At 30.8% G+C, this 19,864-nt stretch overlaps 1 long non-coding RNA gene across 2 annotated transcripts in view; it reads right to left on the bottom strand.

Moving 5' to 3' along the window:
* The window catches only part of LOC141540822 (uncharacterized), a 388,662-nt gene that overhangs the window by 107,966 nt on the left and 260,832 nt on the right, over nucleotides 1–19,864 (bottom strand). For both annotated transcript variants that reach the window (XR_012481589.1, XR_012481588.1), the window contains exon 3: nucleotides 16,850–16,935. This is a non-coding gene — a long non-coding RNA (uncharacterized LOC141540822). The remainder of the gene's footprint in view (nucleotides 1–16,849; nucleotides 16,936–19,864) is intronic.

The following is a 19,864-nucleotide window of genomic DNA, read 5'->3' as shown; positions in this document are numbered from 1 at the left end:
TAAATTAGAATTTGAGATCTATGATTTGTTTCACAATATGACTTTTTATGGACAAGTATTACATAATTTTACGTGTGGCTTATTAATTGGGGTGAAGATAAGAGAGAGAACCTGAAATCCAAAAGTTTTAAAAACATATGTATAATAGTTTTTTTTTTTTAATGTAACTGAAAAAATATTAAATAAATAAATTAAGCAAAAAATAAATAGCTAGGTTAATCTAGCCATAATTATCTAGTGCTGAATATAATGCCTAGCTAATAAATTCTAGAAAACTGACATAGCATTTACTTCATCAGATATTTAAAAATATATCATAAATCATGCTTTTTTCATAAGCTTATGTGATTTCATTGAAAATTTGGATTAGAGTTTATTAAAATAAGGAAATCTTTAAAAGTAGAGTATTATGAAAGCCAAAAATCAGTACAATTCTTTTCAAATGAATATTTTTATAATAGATTAAATATTATTTTGAGAAAGCATACAAATTATTTGTTTTAAAGACACCATAGGGATTTTTTGATAAAAAATACTAATCTGCATATCTGCATTTCATCATAACTAAGTGTAGCTGTGTGGATTTGCTAACTCAGTTGTTTTTCTCTTTGTTGATGTCAAAGTGCAGCACATAAAATCAAAATGCATTAATAAAACATTTTAAAAGACCTTATGCAGAGAAAAAATGCGAGATATAAGATTAAATTGAAGAAAAGCTGTTTCCTAGAACCATATAATCTGTTTTCACAGAAATTTGAAGTCCATTATTATTCATTCCTGTGTTTGTTTGATTTAACAGAAGCATATTTGTTTCCTTTTATATGCCAAGATTCATATAATTGATTTTTACCAAAATAGGAACTTTTTGACTTAACTGGTCAGATGAGGTTGTTATGTAGACATAGCATTAAAGACATTCTGATAGTGAGTTATTCACTTTAATAACAAGAGACAAGAATACATATTTACATATTTTTCTCTTTATCTCAACACTTACCTGTTTATAATGAACAAAAGTACTTTCAGGAAAATAAAACATCACTTACCTTCAGTGACAAGGTTTAAGAGAGGGCACACAACAGCAGAGAAGCAATCAGCTATATTCTCCCAAATTCCCCTTCTAAGAGTTTTTAGCCACTTTTTCAAATAGGGTTCTGGAGCAGAAAAGCCAACAATAGTTTGGACAAAATAATTTTCCAGCTCATATCAATTTAGGAAGTCTGCCTCACTAGAGTAGTGGTAGGTTCCAGGAGCAAAGCATAGGCTGAAAATAGGGGATGGCTACATTAGCCACAACTTGTAAATTTGTCATAGCCCCCCAGAAGAATTCCTGGAAGAGCTCAAATAGGATTTTAAAATCAAAGAAGAGATGTATAGGAAAAACTGAAAAAAATAAATTAGAGTGACACAAGACAATCATGAAGAAAGTCAAGAGTATGATAAAAGAAGCAAAAAAATATTGAAGAAAATCACACCTTATAAAGTGAATAGGTAAAATGGTTAAGAACACACACACATAAAAAAAATTGCATAGCAGAATGTATCATGCTTCAGTTGAAGTAAAAAAAAAAAGTAGAAGTAGTAATAATCTCAAACAAAACAAATCAAAAATATATCTAATTAAAAGAGATAAGCAGGTAGAAATCTTTTTGCTGGAAAATATAGATAGTGAAGGAATATGAATAATAAGCATATATATATATATATGTGTGTGTGTGTGTGTGTGTGTGTGTGTGTGTATGTATACCATATGGTCTAAAATACAAATTTTTCAAGGAAAAGTTAAAGAAGTTAAAGAGACAGTAGAAATTATTATGAAACAAGCAAGCAATAAAGAGATGAATAGAATTTTAGAAAAGTTTGATATAATAGACCTGGAAAACATTAAATGGAAATAGACAGTAGTATAGCTTTTGCACAGCAGTAAATGGCACCTTCACAAAAATTGACCACATAATAAGCATAAAAACCTCACAATCAAATGCAGAAAAGAAGAAATAGTAAAAGCATTCTTTACAGACCATAATGTACTAAAATATATTCAATAAAAGGCCATCAAAACTGAGATTAAAAATTACTTGGAAATTAAATAATTTAATATTAAAGAATCAATTGGTCTGAACTTAATAGAAAATTTAACATATGAGTCTACATCAAAGACTGATTTCAAGGGACTCAATAAGGACAAACTTTATGTTTTATATGTGGAAATGTAATGCATGTGTCCAAGACTGTCATTAGTAATTGGGTAGTTCAAAAGAAAGATTGGAGTAGAACTGAATATATCATTCTAAAACTAAAAGCATGTACAAAAAGGGAAAAACAGTAATTATGTTATGTGAATGAGATACAGGAACAAGAATTGATACGGAGGAATTAGATGGGGGAGGTAGTTCCAAAGGATAAGCAGTTCTCAAATCCTACTCACATCTACAATGTGTGAGAGGGGGAGCAATAAGTATATCCAGAAGGGTTTAAATTCTCTACTGCCTAAAGAAATAAGAGGGGGAGGCTGTCTATATTAACCAGAATGGGATAAAGTGTACAGATTAATAGGGATAGGATACAGAGAGAGGGAAGAGAATAAGGGGGAGTGTAGAGTGCTGTCTAGAGCCCCCAAATTTGGGGTGCCAAAATATACTATGCTTTCTAGAGCCCCTACACTAGAATGCCAAAATATACTGTCCTGACTAGCTCTCTGGAGGATCTCGGGACCAGCCCTAGACCTTGGTCTTAGTGGAGGAGTGAAAGAGGCAGGAATCCACTGGGCTGGACAAAGATGGAGTCCGTTTATTTCAAGTCCTCTCAGCCCCTAAATACCTTAGTATGATTTCATCACTATAGCACACTGAGCATGTGCCAATTATAGAACCATTACATCACCACATCATCACAGTACACAAATAGGAAAACACACTATGCAATTGCTAACTATAAGCACCCTACTATTGAAATGTAAATGCCTATCTTTACTGTAAATATCCCCTGCTTCAAGTAGAATATACATGGTCACTTCCTCCTTGACTTCTCAGGAAAGATGAGAGCCCTTAGAGGAGAAGGGGAGCCAAACCAGACCTTGTGAGCAGGTTCCTTGGCTGAAGGATCTTATATATTACCCAGAATTCCCCCACTATCTGCAGCCTTCTACAGGAGGAATTCTCCTCCTGGGGGAAGGGGAGGTTAAATAGCAAGGTAATCTGGCAAGTAGGAGTAAAGTACTATAGTTAGCAGAGTTGGGAAACAAGATATATAAGCAAACACAATAACAATGATAAGTAATAAAATTTATTAGGAAAAAAAGCAAAAGTCATGGTAGTAATCACTGATCTCAGACAAAGTCAAAGTTTGAAAAGATTCAATGAAAAGAGAGAATTCTATATTTTATGTCAGTCACATTAATATTCTTTTAGATGTATGCATGTGTATGTGGGAATGTATGTATACATAAAGATATCTGTGCTTAGCTGCAGCCTATATGGCGTACGGGATGCAGGAAAAAGGGAAAAAGAAACAAATTCAAAGCAGAGAACAAAAGAAAACATATAAGGAAGCATAAAAAATAGACAGTTTTGAATATAATGGCTTCTATCATTATATGTGCTTTCTGGAAATGGAAATTTATTGTTATACACTTTGAATTTTTTCATGTTTTGCTATGTACATGATATTTTTCTTTTCTTTTAATTTTTTTCCTATTTTGTATTTGTTTTTAGTAAATAAATACATTTAATAAAAATATGGGTCAAAGAAGAAATCATGGAAAAATTAATTTCATTAAATAGAATAACAACAATAATTTAACATTTCAAAATTTATGACATGCAAGCAAAGCAGACCTTAATGGAAAATTTATATCCTAAAAGCTTACATAAATAAAATAAAAAACAAATCATGGAACTTAAAAAAAAAAAAAAAAAGCTAAAGGAAATAAAATTTAAAATCCCAAATTAAATATAATATTGGAAATTCTAAAAATAAAAGGACAGATTAATAAATTGAAAGTAAAGTATCCATGGAACCAATAAAAAACTATTATGATCTTGTTTTATTTGAAAAAGAAATAGAAAAAGCATTACTTATTTTGATTTTTAAAAGAAAGCAAAATAAAGATCCATTATCCAAAAAGAAAAGGATGACTTTGCCTCTAATGAAGAAATGAAGATGAGATTTAAGCACTTATTAGGAGCTACTTTGAACAATTATATGCCAATATGTCTGACAATTTGAAGGAAATATATAAATATTTACAAAAATATAAACTGAAAGATTAACAAAAGAGGAAATAGAATACTTAAATAACCCTAATTTAGAAAAAAGAAATTGAACAAGCAGTAAGTGAGCATACTAGTATCCAATGGATTCACAAGTGAATTCTATCATTAGACATTACACATTAAAAGAACAATTAATTGCAATACTATGTAATCTATTTGGTGCAATAAGTAAAAAAGGAGTCCTAATAAATTCCTTTTACAACACAAATATTGTCCCGATACCTAAACTAGGAAGAGCAAAAATAGAGAAAGAAAATTGTAGACCAATTTCCCTGATATTATAGTGATTCATTTTTTTTTTTTAATACTAGCAAGGAAATTATAGGAATTTATCACAAAAATGATACCCTATGACCAGATGGGATTTGTGCCAGGAATGCAGGATTGGTTCAATATTAGAAAAGATATCAATGTAATTGACCACAGCAATAAAAAAATCAACAGAAATCATATGATTATCTCAAAAGATGTGGAAAAAGCTTTTGACAAAATACAACACTCATTTCTATGAAAAACATTAGAAAGCAAATGAATTAATAGAACTTTCCTTAAAATGATAAGTAATATCTATCTAAAATCACCTGTAAACATCATACATAAGGAGGATAACCCAAAATTCTTTCTAATATGATCAGCAAATACATCAAGAATTTCAATTATATTTATTATTATTGAATATTGTACTAGAAATGATTATCAATAAAACAAAAGAATTATAATAGGAATGGAGGAAGCAAAATTATCAGTTTTTGAATGTAATATGATTTTATAGTACAAAATCATAAGACAAGGGGAAAAAATTAAGGGAGAATGCCTGATAAAGGCATAATTTCTTAACTGTAGAGATGTGTCACATTTATCAGAATGTCATTTCCCAATTGAAAAAGATAGTTTTGAGAAGAAGAAATCAAAGACATGTTTACTGATGTGAAGAGAAATGAGTAGGTTTTCAGAACTACAAACCCTTCTCATTTGTATAGACATCTCATTTGCATGACATACTTAATGTTTTTACATTTTCCTAGAGAGCATTGTTTTTTAGAATTAGATCAAAATCAACTCTGTCCCAATTTTTAATTTGAGCTATCCAATTCCTAATGTCTTATATATAGTATACATGTCCATGATGGGCAATTCCTCAGTTTCCAGTTCCTTGCCACTACAAAAAGGGCTGCTACAAACATTTTTGCACATGTGGGCATTTTTCCCCTTTTTTATGATCTCCCTGAGATACAGACCCCGAAGAGACACTGCTGAAAAAAAAGGGTATGTATAATTTGATGGCCCTTTGGGCATAGCTCCAAATTGCTCTTCAGAATGGTTGGATCAGTTCACAAATCTACCAACAATGTATTAATGTCCCAGTTTTCCCACATCTCTACAGCATTTATCATTTTTTTTTCCTATCACTTTAGCTAATCTGAGAAGTGTGTAGTAGTACTTCAGAGTTGTCTTAATTTGCATTTCTCTGATCAATAATGACTGAGAACATTTTTCATATGAGTAGGAATGGTTTTAATTTCTTTGTCTGAAAAGTGTCTGTTCATGTTCTTTAACCATTTATCAGTTGGAGAATGGCTTGTATTGTTATAAATTTCACTCAATTCTATGTATATTTTAGAAATGAGGCCTTTATTAGAACCCTTGGTTTCAAAAAAAAATTCCTTCAGTTTTCTGATTCCTTTCTAATTTTGTCTGCATTGGTTTTGTTTTACAAAAAAAAAATTAATTTAATATAATCAAAATTATCATTTTGTATTTCATAATGTTTTCTAGTTCTTTGGCCATAAATTTTTCCTTCTCCACAATTCTAAGAAGTATACTATCCCTTGTTCTCCTAATTTGCTTGTATTATCATCCTTTATATCTAAATCATGAACCCATTTTATCCTTCTTTTGGCATAGGGTGCATTCATAATGAAAAATATTAGTATTAAAACCTCCAGTTGTGGGGTGAGTGATGGTTCAATCTTCACATCAGTCCTGACCTGGAACCCCAAACCAAGAGCTCCATCATGTTACAAGTAGCCATAGCCAGAATCACCCCTGCCCTACTGCTTCTGCACTCACCAGGTATGCTGGGTTTTTTTTTTATTAGGTCAAGGCCATATCTATGCAGCAGAGGTACTCTCAGTCTTCCTGAACTCAGACTTCTGATTCTTCATGTTGTCTGGATGGAGAAAGTCCCTGTGGTTGGATTGAGAGTCCAGCCAAATGTAATTAGCCCTAATGTTTCCCACTTGAAGTTTCTGTGAAGCTAGCCTGGAGGTCTTTGCAGTTCACACTGGAAAAACCAGATTTGAAATGTCTTCTCCAGTTATCCCAGAAGGACTCTATTTCTATCCCAAGTCTTCTTTGTTTTTCATCAGTCTATGTTCACCCTGAGGTACAAATTTGTTTTGTTTATAGAGAAAATCTTGAGAGTTTGAAATTTTCTACTCCATCATCTTCCCAGAATCCTCCCCCTAGTCTTTTTGTATTAATTAAACTATGATCAATTATTTCTGTGTATGTGATGTCATTTTGAGCTTCCCTGCCTCTTGCTTCCCAATTTTTAAGTTGTTTTGCTACTATATTTGTTTGACTTCTGTGTAGACTACAAACCTTTGTCCTTTCTCACCCATAGTACTGAACTATTTTTTCCCATCATTTTCTTCACTATCTTCACTTATGTTCACTTTTGCATTGCTATCACTGACCATCAAAAGTCTTTACATTGTGAATTTTTGAAAGCAAAGTATCAATCTTATTTTTAAGCATCAATTGTGTGGATGTGCATGTTTTTAAGTTGTAACACCTATATAAAGCACAGGTTAAACACTATTAAGTAATGAGCTGAATAACATTTTCACTTAGCAAAAGCATAAAATTGAGCTCATCTACAATTCCATAGCATATTTTCCCCATTTTTGGTGACTTTCATCTCACATAATTTATGGTCCAAAAAGTTTTTCTCTTGAATTTTCTTCCACTGATTTGCTATTGTTGCTACAAAATTTTACATAAATTCATTCAATTTCAAAAAAGATAATTCTTGTGCCATCATGTCTTTGATTCATATAGTTTTAGTCAAGATAAAATTATAAATATATTTTCTTCAGAATTAAAAACAAAATTATATCTTTTACACAAATTAATATGCTTCCTCTACATGAGGCTGATAATTTGGAATTAGTCATTATTCTTTTCCAAGTTTTAAAAATAATTTCTAATCAAAGAATCCATTTATCAAAATACTGTATGATTATGAATTTTCAAGATTATAACAACGTTCCTAATAAAAAAAGAATTTTCTATTATTTGAGAGAAATTAACTACATAATGAAAATGGAGAATTTAATCATTATTAAATCATGCTCTTTTATTTTAGCCATAAAAATCATGTCTTTCTTAAAACTGCCAATCTGGCCATTGTGTAGCAAAAAGTAGTATCAATTAATAATGGAGCATCGTCTTCCTAAACATCTCTTGTTATCACAGTTTTGAATGTTCATTTAGCAAAGAAACTTTATTATTTTGGCATATTTGTATCTCATTGATTCAGAGAGTTTAATCTCACATCATTTCAGTTTTTAGAAGTAAAGTTTATGAATTTTTTTTGCAGTATCTCAGCTTTTATTTGTATATCAGGGAAGTAATTAAAATCAATGCTCTTTTATTTAATTGAAATATATTGACATTTAATTGCACATAAACACCAATTTATGAAAGATGTTCACATCTTAAATTATTTTGAAAGAAAAGGTATTTAATTATTATTAATTATTTTCTTTTTTTTTTCTCAAAGATATTTCTCAGTTGATTCATTGTGGCATAGATGTGAACATAGATTTAAAAGATTTAAAAAAGATCATGCTTTGTCTGAGCCTAGGCTTAAAAGACTTTATGTTCAAGAAAGCTTTCAAACACATATGGGATGTTTTGCCTACTACTACATGTAAAAGAAGAGATGGAATTCGAGAGGGGTAGAGAGAATTTTGAGTGTGATAGATTAAGGTCATTGAAAAAAGAGTGGAAAAGGAAAATATTATAGTCTAAAATCCCTCTAAAAACAAGATCTAGCCTTTTCTCTTTATTCTTCCTTATGCTGAAAATCTGTATTTTTTTTTTTTCTTTTCCATTGCTAAGCAATCCTTAAGGTAACATATTTGTAAAAAGATATCTTGCTTCCAGTGTGATAGTTAAATCGCTCTTTATATTTTTCTTTAACGTTCTTAGTTTTGGAACTCCAATTTCTGTTTACTATTTGCAAACAAATTGGGTTACTCTTTAACTATATTTGTAATTATATAAAAATTTTACAAGCATTTGGTGGGAAGGAGTCTAGCTTGTGGTTGTCAATTTGAGATTATCATTTTCCCTTCAAGTGATAGTGACTTAAGGAACTACTGGTTTTGTTACTTTTGAACTTCAAAAATCATGCTCTTAATTTAGCAATGTTTAAAGAATAGTTAGATAATTGTAGCTAGATATACTATTTGATAAAACTGAATGGCCAGTCTCAAAATCAGTTTCCCTTTTCCTCTCCAGACAAGAAGCCTTTTTTGGAAAGGAGTACACAAAGTTTCAGAGCTATCTATCAATGCCTCTCCCTCAGGTTACAGTTGGACAACTCATATAGAAATACACATAACTTGTATTGGATGCATATATTACATGTTTTCTCCATTTTCTTTGTATTACTTAAATTTGTCATTTCTTATACACAATCACATTATATTTTATTCATATATTAGTATTTGTCTGGGCATCATCATCTTTAATTGCACCCACTTTATTTCAAGTTCATTGCCATCCCCAAAATGTTGCAATACACTTAGCTCAATATAGTAGGTGTCCCTCTTTATATAACCACTTCGAGTTATATTTCTAGTAGTGGTATTATTGAGCTAAAGCATGTATATGTATAAATAATATGTTTTGGGGGTGGTAGAGAAATCTAGATTATTTTTCAGAATACTTAGACCAATCCCCAGTTCAACCAAGAATCTAAAAATGCATTAGGCTGCCTCTCCTTTAATCACATCTTCAACAATCATTATTTTTATCTTCTATTATCTTTAAGAATTTGATAGGATGAGGTAGAACAACAGAAACATTTTAATTTGCATTTTTCATTAATAGTGATTTGAAGTACCTTTCTATATAGCTTTTGACAACTTCCTTTTTTATTTTTTCTTTTTGAAATTAACTAATAACATCTTTTGACCATTTATCTATTGGGAAAAGCACATTTTCTCACATATCTATTCAGCATAAATTTGACTATATTTGGTATATCAAAACTTTGTGCAAGATTTATTGTAAGGATTTATTTTTACTTAATTCTTAATTTTACTTATTTTTTTTTTTTGTTTTTTGTTTTGCATGCCCTAACCTTTGTGCAAAAGCTTCCCAAATTCATGTAATTAAAGGTGTTCATGTTTACTTCTATCAATATCTTTATCCCTTGTTTAGTCATGTATATTTCCCCAATACATATTTGTATCATATTCCATCTTTCATTCTCCTTTAACTTGTTTAGGATATTATCTTTTATTTTTAGTCATATGTCCTAATTTACTATGAGGTATAAGTTGTTTCCTAAAATTAATTTCATCAAAACTACCTTCTAATATTTCCATTTACTTTTCAAAATAAGGATTTACAAATCAAAAGTAATTAGTATTTATAAATTTACTGAACACCACGATGATATGTTCAATTACACATAGACCATTGATCATCTTTTCTCTGTTTTAAGCAAGTATCCAATAATGTTGATGATTATTGTTTTATAATGTTATCTGATATCTGGTATTATTAGTTTATCTTGATTTCCATTTTTCTATTATTTCCTTTTAATAACATTTGATTAATATGTTATGACCATTGTGTTTAGTTTTCTAAAGAGATCCTTTAATAATCTGATTCATTATCATACAAATCTATTAAATGTCCAAAGTAATTTATAGAGGAGTATAATTTTTATTAAATTCTTAGGGTAAGCTATTTAAACAATAGCCTCTCTCATTATATATCTTGTTTGTTACTTTGTAAAGAGTGTTTTATACTTGTATTAACATGTTTTGTGCATGCATTTGGTAGGTTTAATTCACAATGTTTTTACATTATTGTTATTTTGAGCAGTTTATTTTCCTATTTTTTGTTCTTGTTTTGTTTTTTAAGTGAGATTTTAGAAAAGCATTTGATAAAGTTTCCTTCATGATACTTTTGTGAAAAAAGAATGGAAATTGATGAGCTAGATAATAGAAAAATTTGATACAGAACTGATTTAATGATTGGATCCAAAGAGTAATTACTAACTACCCAATGTCAAATTGGGCAGGAAAAAAAGTTTCTAAGAAGCTGACTTAGAAATCCTCACTTGAAACTTTGATATTTAATGTTGTTATCATTGGTGGTTTGGACAAAGGCCCAGACTGCATACTTGTAAAATTTGCAGATGACAAGTTTGGGATAGATAACCAACACATTGAATGATAAAAGAAGAATTCCAAAAGATCTTGGCAGGCCAAAACATTGAATGAAGTGATATGAAATTCAATAGGGACATATGTAAAGTCTTGTGCACAAGATTAAAAAAAAAATCATGAGCACAAATTGGAACAGGTGCAGATAAATAGCAATTTTCCCAAAAGAATTTGTGGGCTACCAACTCAATTTGATTAAACATTATAAACAAACAAACACACACATATCTAATGCAAACTTAGGCCAATTTAATGTGGAATATTTTCTAAAATGAGGGAGGTACAATTTCTGCTATATCTAATTTGATTAGGCCTCATCTTAAGAATGTGTTTATAATGCACTAAATATGTATTTTCTCTCTCAGATTACAAAGAAAATTCATTCTTGTCTCTTTCATATGACAGGATTTGGTGTTGAATGATATGATGAAGGACCCTCAGTTAGAAGTAGCTTGAAAAAGTTTCATCAACGGAGAGGCTAGAAGAAATATGTGGAATGGTAGTTAAAAATGTAAAGGATTACTGACATTTGGAGAAACTTTTCTCAGTTGCATAGGAGAGATTAAAAGATGTCATACAAGATATCAAATGGTCAGTCATATAGGGTATTTTGAACTTTTTTGAACCGATCTCACATATTGTTTTAGCTGTAATTTCACTTCAATAGATAGCAGAGAATGGTTTTTGAAATAGTGTAATAAAATATTTTTAGGACTAATATTATATAGTGGCTATTGAGGGATGACACCATTAATCATAAACATAATTTTAATGCTCTTCAGGGGGTTTGATATCCATCAAATAAAGATATCTTAAGTGCAATTAGATTTTCCATCAGAAATGAATATAGCTATGAATGAATTTAAAAGTGTAGCATAGAATTGCTTCAGCTATTTAAAACCTTCATAAAATACTTCCTCTTAGCATGGACTCCATTTAGGACAAGTACAACTCTGTGACCAAAGACCAAAATACAGAGATGATTTCTAAAATACAGAGATGATTTCTAAAGGGTAATAATATTTGTCTATTTTATAGCTATTCTTTTCAATGCAGTTCTGTTCATATTAAACTATATGTCAAAGGAGGTTTATAATGTATTTCTATTTATAGAACATTTTATTATCCTTGTTATTTATTTTCCATTGTAAGTTTTTTTTTTCTTTCTGTTATAAATCTATTTTATAGATATTTTCACCATAGTTGTTAGAGTTGAATATTAGGGGGAAGTGCAATGTATTCTATTTTTTATAGAACATTATCCTTGTCCTTTTTCATAGGGATAATACAATATGGGAACAATCAGGTTTTTCCTTGATTTTATTTTTTAAATAAGAATTTGATACTTTAGATTTAGCATCAGTGTTTGAGTGAGTCTGTTGAGATAAAGGGAGCAAGTCTGTTATAAAGAGTAAAAGTTGTGACATATGTCCCTTACATTTTTAACTCTAAAGCTATAAGAAAGATTCCCCAAACCACTGTCCTAATTCTATCACCATTCTTTTTCTTTCTTTTAACAACTGGAGAAACTATACAATATGTCATCTAGATGAACTTTAATTATTCAGTTAAAATTCTGTTGCTACTTTCTTTTCACTTAGTGGAATGTTTATAATGTGATATGTTATATGTGTTACTTCAGCTGTTTCTGATTCTTCTTGATATCATTTAGAGTTTTCTTAGCAAAGATGCTGGAGCAGTTTGCATTTCCTTCTCTTGTTCATTTTATAGATGGAGAAACTGAGGCAAACATGGTTAAGTGACTTGCCCAAGGTTATATAGCTAGTAAGTACCTGAAGTCTAATTTAAAGTCAGTTCTTTCTGAGTCCAGATCAGATAGTCTATACACTGTCACCTATCTAGAAAAAATACATATGCATATATGTATATGTCTATACATATAAGATATATTTATGTTTCCTGAGAATTATTTCAGTCGTTATTCAAAATTTCAGAATAGGTTTATGAATCTCCAAGTATGAGTCAATTTCCAAGGGCTGCTTAATGTTTTGTAAAGCAGGGCCCAGCTCCTAGACATCAAATAAAAGACAGGTGGGGCATGATGGCAGCCCCACCCAAAGAGTCTTTAGAATTTCAGGACTTTGATATGGTCAGTAAGCAGAGAAGCAATCTGATAGAAGAAAGGGATTATATAATCAATCTGCCAAAAAGCAATCAGATGGCAGAAAGGGATTACATGATCAATCAGCCAAAAAGCAATCAGATGGGAGAAAGGGTTTACAACTGGGGAGAATACAGGCTTTTTAACCCAACAGAAGGGCAGTGTCCAGTTTGAGCAGCTCCATTGTAATTGTCTAGTGATGTGGAAAAAACTAGAAAGTGGTGAATGGAAAGGATTAGATAGATTAACAGTAAAGAATCTATACATTCATAATAATGACAACAAACCTGGTTCTATTTGTGTAAAGTCGTTATTGCATATTCAATAAATATTAAATGGAATAAATAACTATTAAATGAGTCACAATTTAAAAGAGAAACTAAAACTTGAGGGATTTATAATTCTTCATGTTTTTCATTCAAAAATGTACCAATATCAAAGTTGATCACTTGTTGACAAGGATACCTATTTCTGGAACAAATCTGTTAGAATTCAATACTTAATAGGAAATTGTGTTTTATAAGTGATCATTATGTGAAATTTAGACCGTGATGGTTCTCTCATTTTCTTTACTAAATTATAATTCATTATAAACTTCATATAGGTCCAGGTGTGAACTGATCATTTTTTAAAAAGATAGTCCGCTAAAAATTAATACTGATATAAAATAAGGAGAAACAATCTAATTGGGGGGAGGTAATGGTTTTAAAAGTATGGATTTTTATCATTATGTTGTTTGTTATTTTAAGTAACTCATTCAATATGTAAACTTCTTAAAGTAAAGCTATACTATATTACTTCAAAATCATTCTTTACCTTTGAAAAAACTAGTCATAAATTCTACTGTAGAGAGGAATCAGGATAGCATAGGAGAAATGATGCACAATTTTCCACAGAAAAAGAAAATGACAAAATGTACTCTTGCATGCTAGTGTACTAATATAATTATAGCACTATTGTACTATTATTGAATTTGCTTACTGATTTAACTTTTTTGAAGAACAACTTGCAAGTATGCACAAAGAACATGCCCTTTGACTAAGCAATACCACTACTAAGTCTATATCCAGAAGAAATAAAAACAGAAAAGGACATATGTCAACAAAAATATTTATAACAGTTCTTTTAGTGGTGGCCTAGAAGTGGAAATCAAGGGGGATGGCTGAGCAAGTGTAGTAGTATTGTGCTGGAATACTATTGTTGTTTAAGAAATGGGCAGGATGGTCTCTGAAAAACATGTGAGAAAATTTGATGAGGCTATCTCTAGTCATTTTTTTTGTAATGTGAAACAGTCTCCTTCCAATAGAATTCTATTGAGATAGATTATCATGGTGTAGAGGTTACTGTGGGTTTTGGAAAGCTTGCCAGTGGAGTACATATTTTGACAGATCTTCCAAAGCTGACAAGACTGTGAATATGGACCAAGTAGTGAACTATGACATCTATTATCTGAAGACCAACTCAGCTAAAATTGATTAAGTCATTATCATCTTGGCCTGGACTTTAAGGCACAGTAACTCAGTGAAGCAGTCAATCAAGTTACAGAGGGGTTGTGAACTGTGCCAGTGGAATGACTTCCCACATGAATGGAATCATGGATCTCTGAAATAAATCTAACACTTTTTGTAAAATGAAACTAGTAATTTCTATATTAAAGGAATATTTCAATCACATTAAGAAGGCTAAAGAAAATTGTCATTTAATATCACTTTTCTGCATTCAACAAAACCTGAACACAATCATCAATTAAATTTTCTAAAAGTTCTATAAAAGTCAGAATTTTATTTGTTCATTTAGTTGAAAGTACACCTGGCATTGTTTTCTTTGCCATAAAATAATGGAAGTGTTTGAAAGATTTATACCCCAAATAGAACACACATTATGTAGTTGGGCATGATTATTTCACGCACTTCAGAAAAGAGCTCTAGAGATAACATTTTGACAATATATATGTAATATCATTGAGCATAGAATGTAACTTAGGGAAAAATGCCAGGAATTCATCTATCTTGTCTATATTTGTCAAAGGCATTCTCACAATGCTAAATTTTCTAGCAAAGGATTATTTCAAACATATGTTAGTCTGTCAAAAACTTCAGAATATATCAGTTCAAGTTTCTATGAAAAAGTAATCAGTTTGAGTTATTTTTTTTAACTTAGACCAAACTCTTCAACAATCATAAAAGGCTTTATTCATTCCTTCACTGTAGTTTGTTGCCAAACAAATTAATCTTACTGAAAGCTTGCTGTATGCTCAGCTCTTTATTGATATGAAATTTAAATAACAATTGTCTAATGAGATATGGCATTCTCATTTTCTTTACTATTCAAATCTTGGTTTAAGATACTTTTCCCTCTTTCACTAGGAAAGACCCTTGAATGCTATTTTAAACCAAAAAGGATCTATTAGTTATACATACTATAAATCTGCATGAGACCAGGTAGTAGTTCTTATTTTCTTTCCTCACTTGGGAGCTAGACAAGGTACATAAATATATCTTTGATATATTTAATCAGCCAAAGAAAAAAAATCATTATCTCCTTTCCAAATTGCGTTTAATCAGGATATCAATAACCAAATAAAGGAATTTAGCATAGGGGGGGGGGGGGGAAGTATTAGTGAACAAGAAATTTCCACAAATGGGAATCAAAGTGTAAATAAATTTTGGACATAACATTTTTCATTTAGACATTTCAAAAGCTTCTCAGAAAAAAAAAAAAAAATCCTGAGGCATTTTGATTGATTGGTTCTGATGTGTAAAGTGTGCCAATCACCTGAGTCTCTGGGCACACAGAAACAGAAAACACATTTTAAATAATTAATACTATCAAGTGCTTCCCATTGGATTCGTTTTTAAATGTCAATCATGGAAAGGCAGGAAGGACAGGAAATCCTGGACTTTCTGTTCACCCATGAGACAATGACAAAGTCTGCCATGAAATAAAAAACACATAGCAAAACACTGTCATTCTCATTTTATTTTCTGGAATGAATTAGACTCTGTTATAAAGTCTGTCTTCCCCTAGGATACTCAGATACTTGACTTCCCACCTTAAGAAAAAGATGCAGATTTCTTCAAATAATTAAGAAAATTTTAACCTATATAAGGTCATGCCTATAGTGCAAAACATGTTTCAAAAGCATGTTTTCATAAACCAATATTTTGTGGCATTTAAAATAATCTCAAGACCCAGTGATAATCATGGAATTTAGACCTGGGAGATGACTTTGAGATATGGAAATAGGAAATGAATATCAAATGTTTTGAATTTCTATCAGTACTCTGCATGCTGCTATCCTTTTAGAATGAAAAAAAAAATGAAACAAAGAGATGGCATGTGAATTTTATAAATTCATACACATAGTAAGTACAAGTTCTGGATTTTGAACTTAGGTCTTCTCACTTTAAATGATTTCCTGATAATTTAGCATCACCAAAGTGATTTTTCTAAAGTGCCAGGTCTGAATATGTCTCTAGCTTAATAAACTATAATAACTCTTTGTAGCTCCTAGGATCAAACACAAAATGCTCTTTTGTATATATTTGGTATATACAATTTTTGTAACTTCATTGTCTCCTATCTTTCCAGTCTCTTTATGCCTAATTTCCTATAAGATACTCTTGAATAGAATAACACAGTTCAAGACATTCCTTCTCTCAGATCAAGAAAATGTCTCTACCTACATTCTCCTTCTTCAACTGCATCTACTGACTTCACTGGCTTCCTTTTACATTTCAAATAAAATCTCTTCTCTTATGGGAAGCCTTCTCTTAGTTACTGTTCTTTGCCTCTGTTATTACTTATTTATTTTGTATATGATTCTTCACAATGTAATCTTTGAAGCTTTTTTTATTGTTTATATATATATTTTTGCATAACAATGAAAATGAAGAAAACACAGGTGCCAGATGACACCATATTATCCATTGGCTATAGCAAAAGGAGAAGTTTTGAATACTCTGGATAAGTTCACTTACCATGTCAGCATATTTTCCAAGGATGTACACCTTGATAATGAGGTTGATGTAGGCATTACCAGAACTAGCTCAGTGGTTAGGAACCTCTGAAGAAAAGCATGGGAAAGAAAAGATATTAGACTGATTACCAAACTGAATCATTACACTGACTTCATTATTACATACCCATAAAACATGGACAATATATTAGAATAATGCCAGGAAACCAAATTACTTTCATTTGAATTGTCTTAGGAAAATACTAAAGATCACTTGGCAGGATAAAGTACCAGATATCACATTCTTTTCTCAAACTAAACTGCCAACCATTAAAACTCTACTATAGAGAGCAGTCAGATAAGCTGGCCAAGTTTGAATGATTAATTGTACTTGGCTAAAAAACTAATTTGCAAAGAATTCATAAGGCAAGCATTCACATGGTAGTTAGTCGAAGTAATACAAGGACAACCTCAAGGTCTCTTTGAAGAACTTTGTAATTGATTATGTGACACAGGAGAAACTGGCAAAGGACCCTTTTGCCAGGTGTGCCCTCAGCAAAGAAAGTGCTGTGCTCTATGAGCAAGCATAACTGAAGTAGTTCAAATGAAATGCAAGATGCAAACATTTAGAGACTCCCTGCCATATGTTCACATGAACTGTTTGTACGGTTACCTGACTTGTGGAAGTACATTCTGAGCTCGTCTTGGTCAGATCAATCACATTTAGGCACTCTATAACTTGACTTTACCATAGTGATGTAATATTGATGCTATTTTAAAATGAAGGGTAACCATTATCCTGTCTATAGCTTATTGTATATGTATTTTCTAATATACTCTCTACCCTATCAGAGAGTAAATTACTCAATGTCAGAAAATGTCTTTTGTCTCTTTTATCCTTAGTATACAACATTATCCTAGTATGTTGATGTTTAAAGATTAATTGAATGATCCAATTTCTGTGCTGTTTAACAATATTGTTTAACTCAAGGAAAGATTTCCATGCAAAGGGTTTACCTTACTCAACTCTGTTTTACTCTGTTAAACAAGTAAACATACAATTTCACATGTTGCCCTAAGTGTCCTTATTCCTACCTTAATGTCAACTCAACTCTGAAGAGTTCCTAAACTTACATCCCCCATAATGTATGAATTTAATTTCCTAATAATTCTTCCTTCCATTATCTTTTATTTGTGATTATGAGTATTTAAATATTTTTCTGATCTCTTCATTTTATTTTTTTTTTCTTCTCATATGACCACTTTTATTTACTTTTTTCTTTAAATTTTATAGTGGAAAGTGGGAAGAAGAATGGGCAATGCATAAGAATTGGCTCAAAGAGAGCAAATATGTATACATACTCAACTAGATATAGAAATCTATCTTACACATTAAGCAAAGCAATGTTATATATTTCAAATCTTGAGTTCCAGACTCTCTTATTGCCTCTAGCCATATTCACACTCATTGCAAAGATGAACAATATGAAATGTGAAATCATTAAAAAAAACTTCATTTACCTCAAAAAAATAAAGCAAGAAAATTATACTAAAATTTGTACTTTGAGTTTATCAACTCTAGAAGTAGATAGCATTCTGTCATCATGAAAGCTTTGGAGTTTTTGGGATCATTGTATTGATCAGAATAGCCAAGTCTTTCACAGTTAAACATCATTACAACATTGTTCATCTCATTTCACTTTTCAATAGTTAATGTAGTTCTTGCGTTGGTTTTCAGAAACTACTCCAATCTTCATTTTCTTATAACTCAATACTACTCCATCACAGTTATATGTCACAATCTGTTCATTCATTTTCAAATTAATTAGCATTCTATCAATTTTCTATTTTTTTGCCACCATAGAAAGGACTGCTATTTTTTTTTTTTTTTTAAGTATAGTACTTTTGGGAGACATAGTTTCAGACTGTCCTTCAAAATAATTGGGCCAGTACACTACTCTACCAACAATCCACTAATGTAACCTCTTCATTTTCAACATTTGTAATTTCTGATAGGTATGAAGTAGTATCTCAAAGTGGTTTTATTTTGGCTTTATTTAATCAACAGTTATTTGAGCTTTTTATATGACTATGGATAGATTTGATTTCTTCTTATGAAAACTACCTATTCATAACATTTGAGAAATGAGGCCTTTATCTGAGAATTTGTTCTTTTTTTATAATATTTTATTGTCTTTCATACATTTTAGTAATATATATATATATATATATATATATATATATATATATATATATATTTAGTTTTTTTTTTTCTTTTACTTTGTTTGATACCATTTGCCTTTTTAATTTCAGCCAAAGCATAATGGATTCTGTAGCAGCCTTTTATTTTAATTTCCCATGTGTTTCTTTTTTAAGAAATATCTCTTAATAACAAGATATTGTTGGATTCTGCTTTCTAAGACATTTATGCTATCCATTTACATTTTATCAGTTTATCTCATTCACAATTATGATTATGTAATTTATATTCTTCCTCCATTCTCTTTCATTCTCCTTTTTCCCTCTCTTTATCTCTCCCTCTCCCTCTCTTTCCGTGTCTCTCTCTCTCTCTCTCTCTCTCTCTCTCTCTCTCTCTCTCTCTCTCTCTCTCTCTCTCTCTCTCTCTCTCTCTCTTTCTCTGTTTCTCTGTCTTTCTCAGTCTCTCTCTGTCTGTCTCTGTCTGTTTCTTTGTCTCTGACTCTCTTGTCTCTCTCTTTCCCTCTCTTTGCTATGCTAAGTGACAGATCAGAATCCTAGTATCTAATAACTTCTCAAACAGTTGACAACTTAGAAAAATCATTCAACAACCATTAGTAAATATCACTTGTGTTTCAGACACTTGGGGATATAAAAACAAAAATGAAATTGTGTATGTACACATATACAAATATACACAAAATAAATAAATGAGTATCAATATTAGAGGATAGGGTGGTGGTAAAGTGTGCCAGACTGTCCAGGCATAGTAGTCTAGGCTGTCAGGACTTTACATACTAGTCTTCAGGGTATATCTGGATAAACTTGAAGACAAGCTCAT

The sequence above is a fragment of the Sminthopsis crassicaudata genome, chromosome 4, assembly GCF_048593235.1.
Source record: "Sminthopsis crassicaudata isolate SCR6 chromosome 4, ASM4859323v1, whole genome shotgun sequence".
In the NCBI taxonomy this organism is placed as follows: Eukaryota; Metazoa; Chordata; class Mammalia; order Dasyuromorphia; family Dasyuridae; genus Sminthopsis; species Sminthopsis crassicaudata.
Note: the sequence above shows the minus strand (reverse complement) of the source record. Positions and strands in the feature narration are given on the sequence as shown.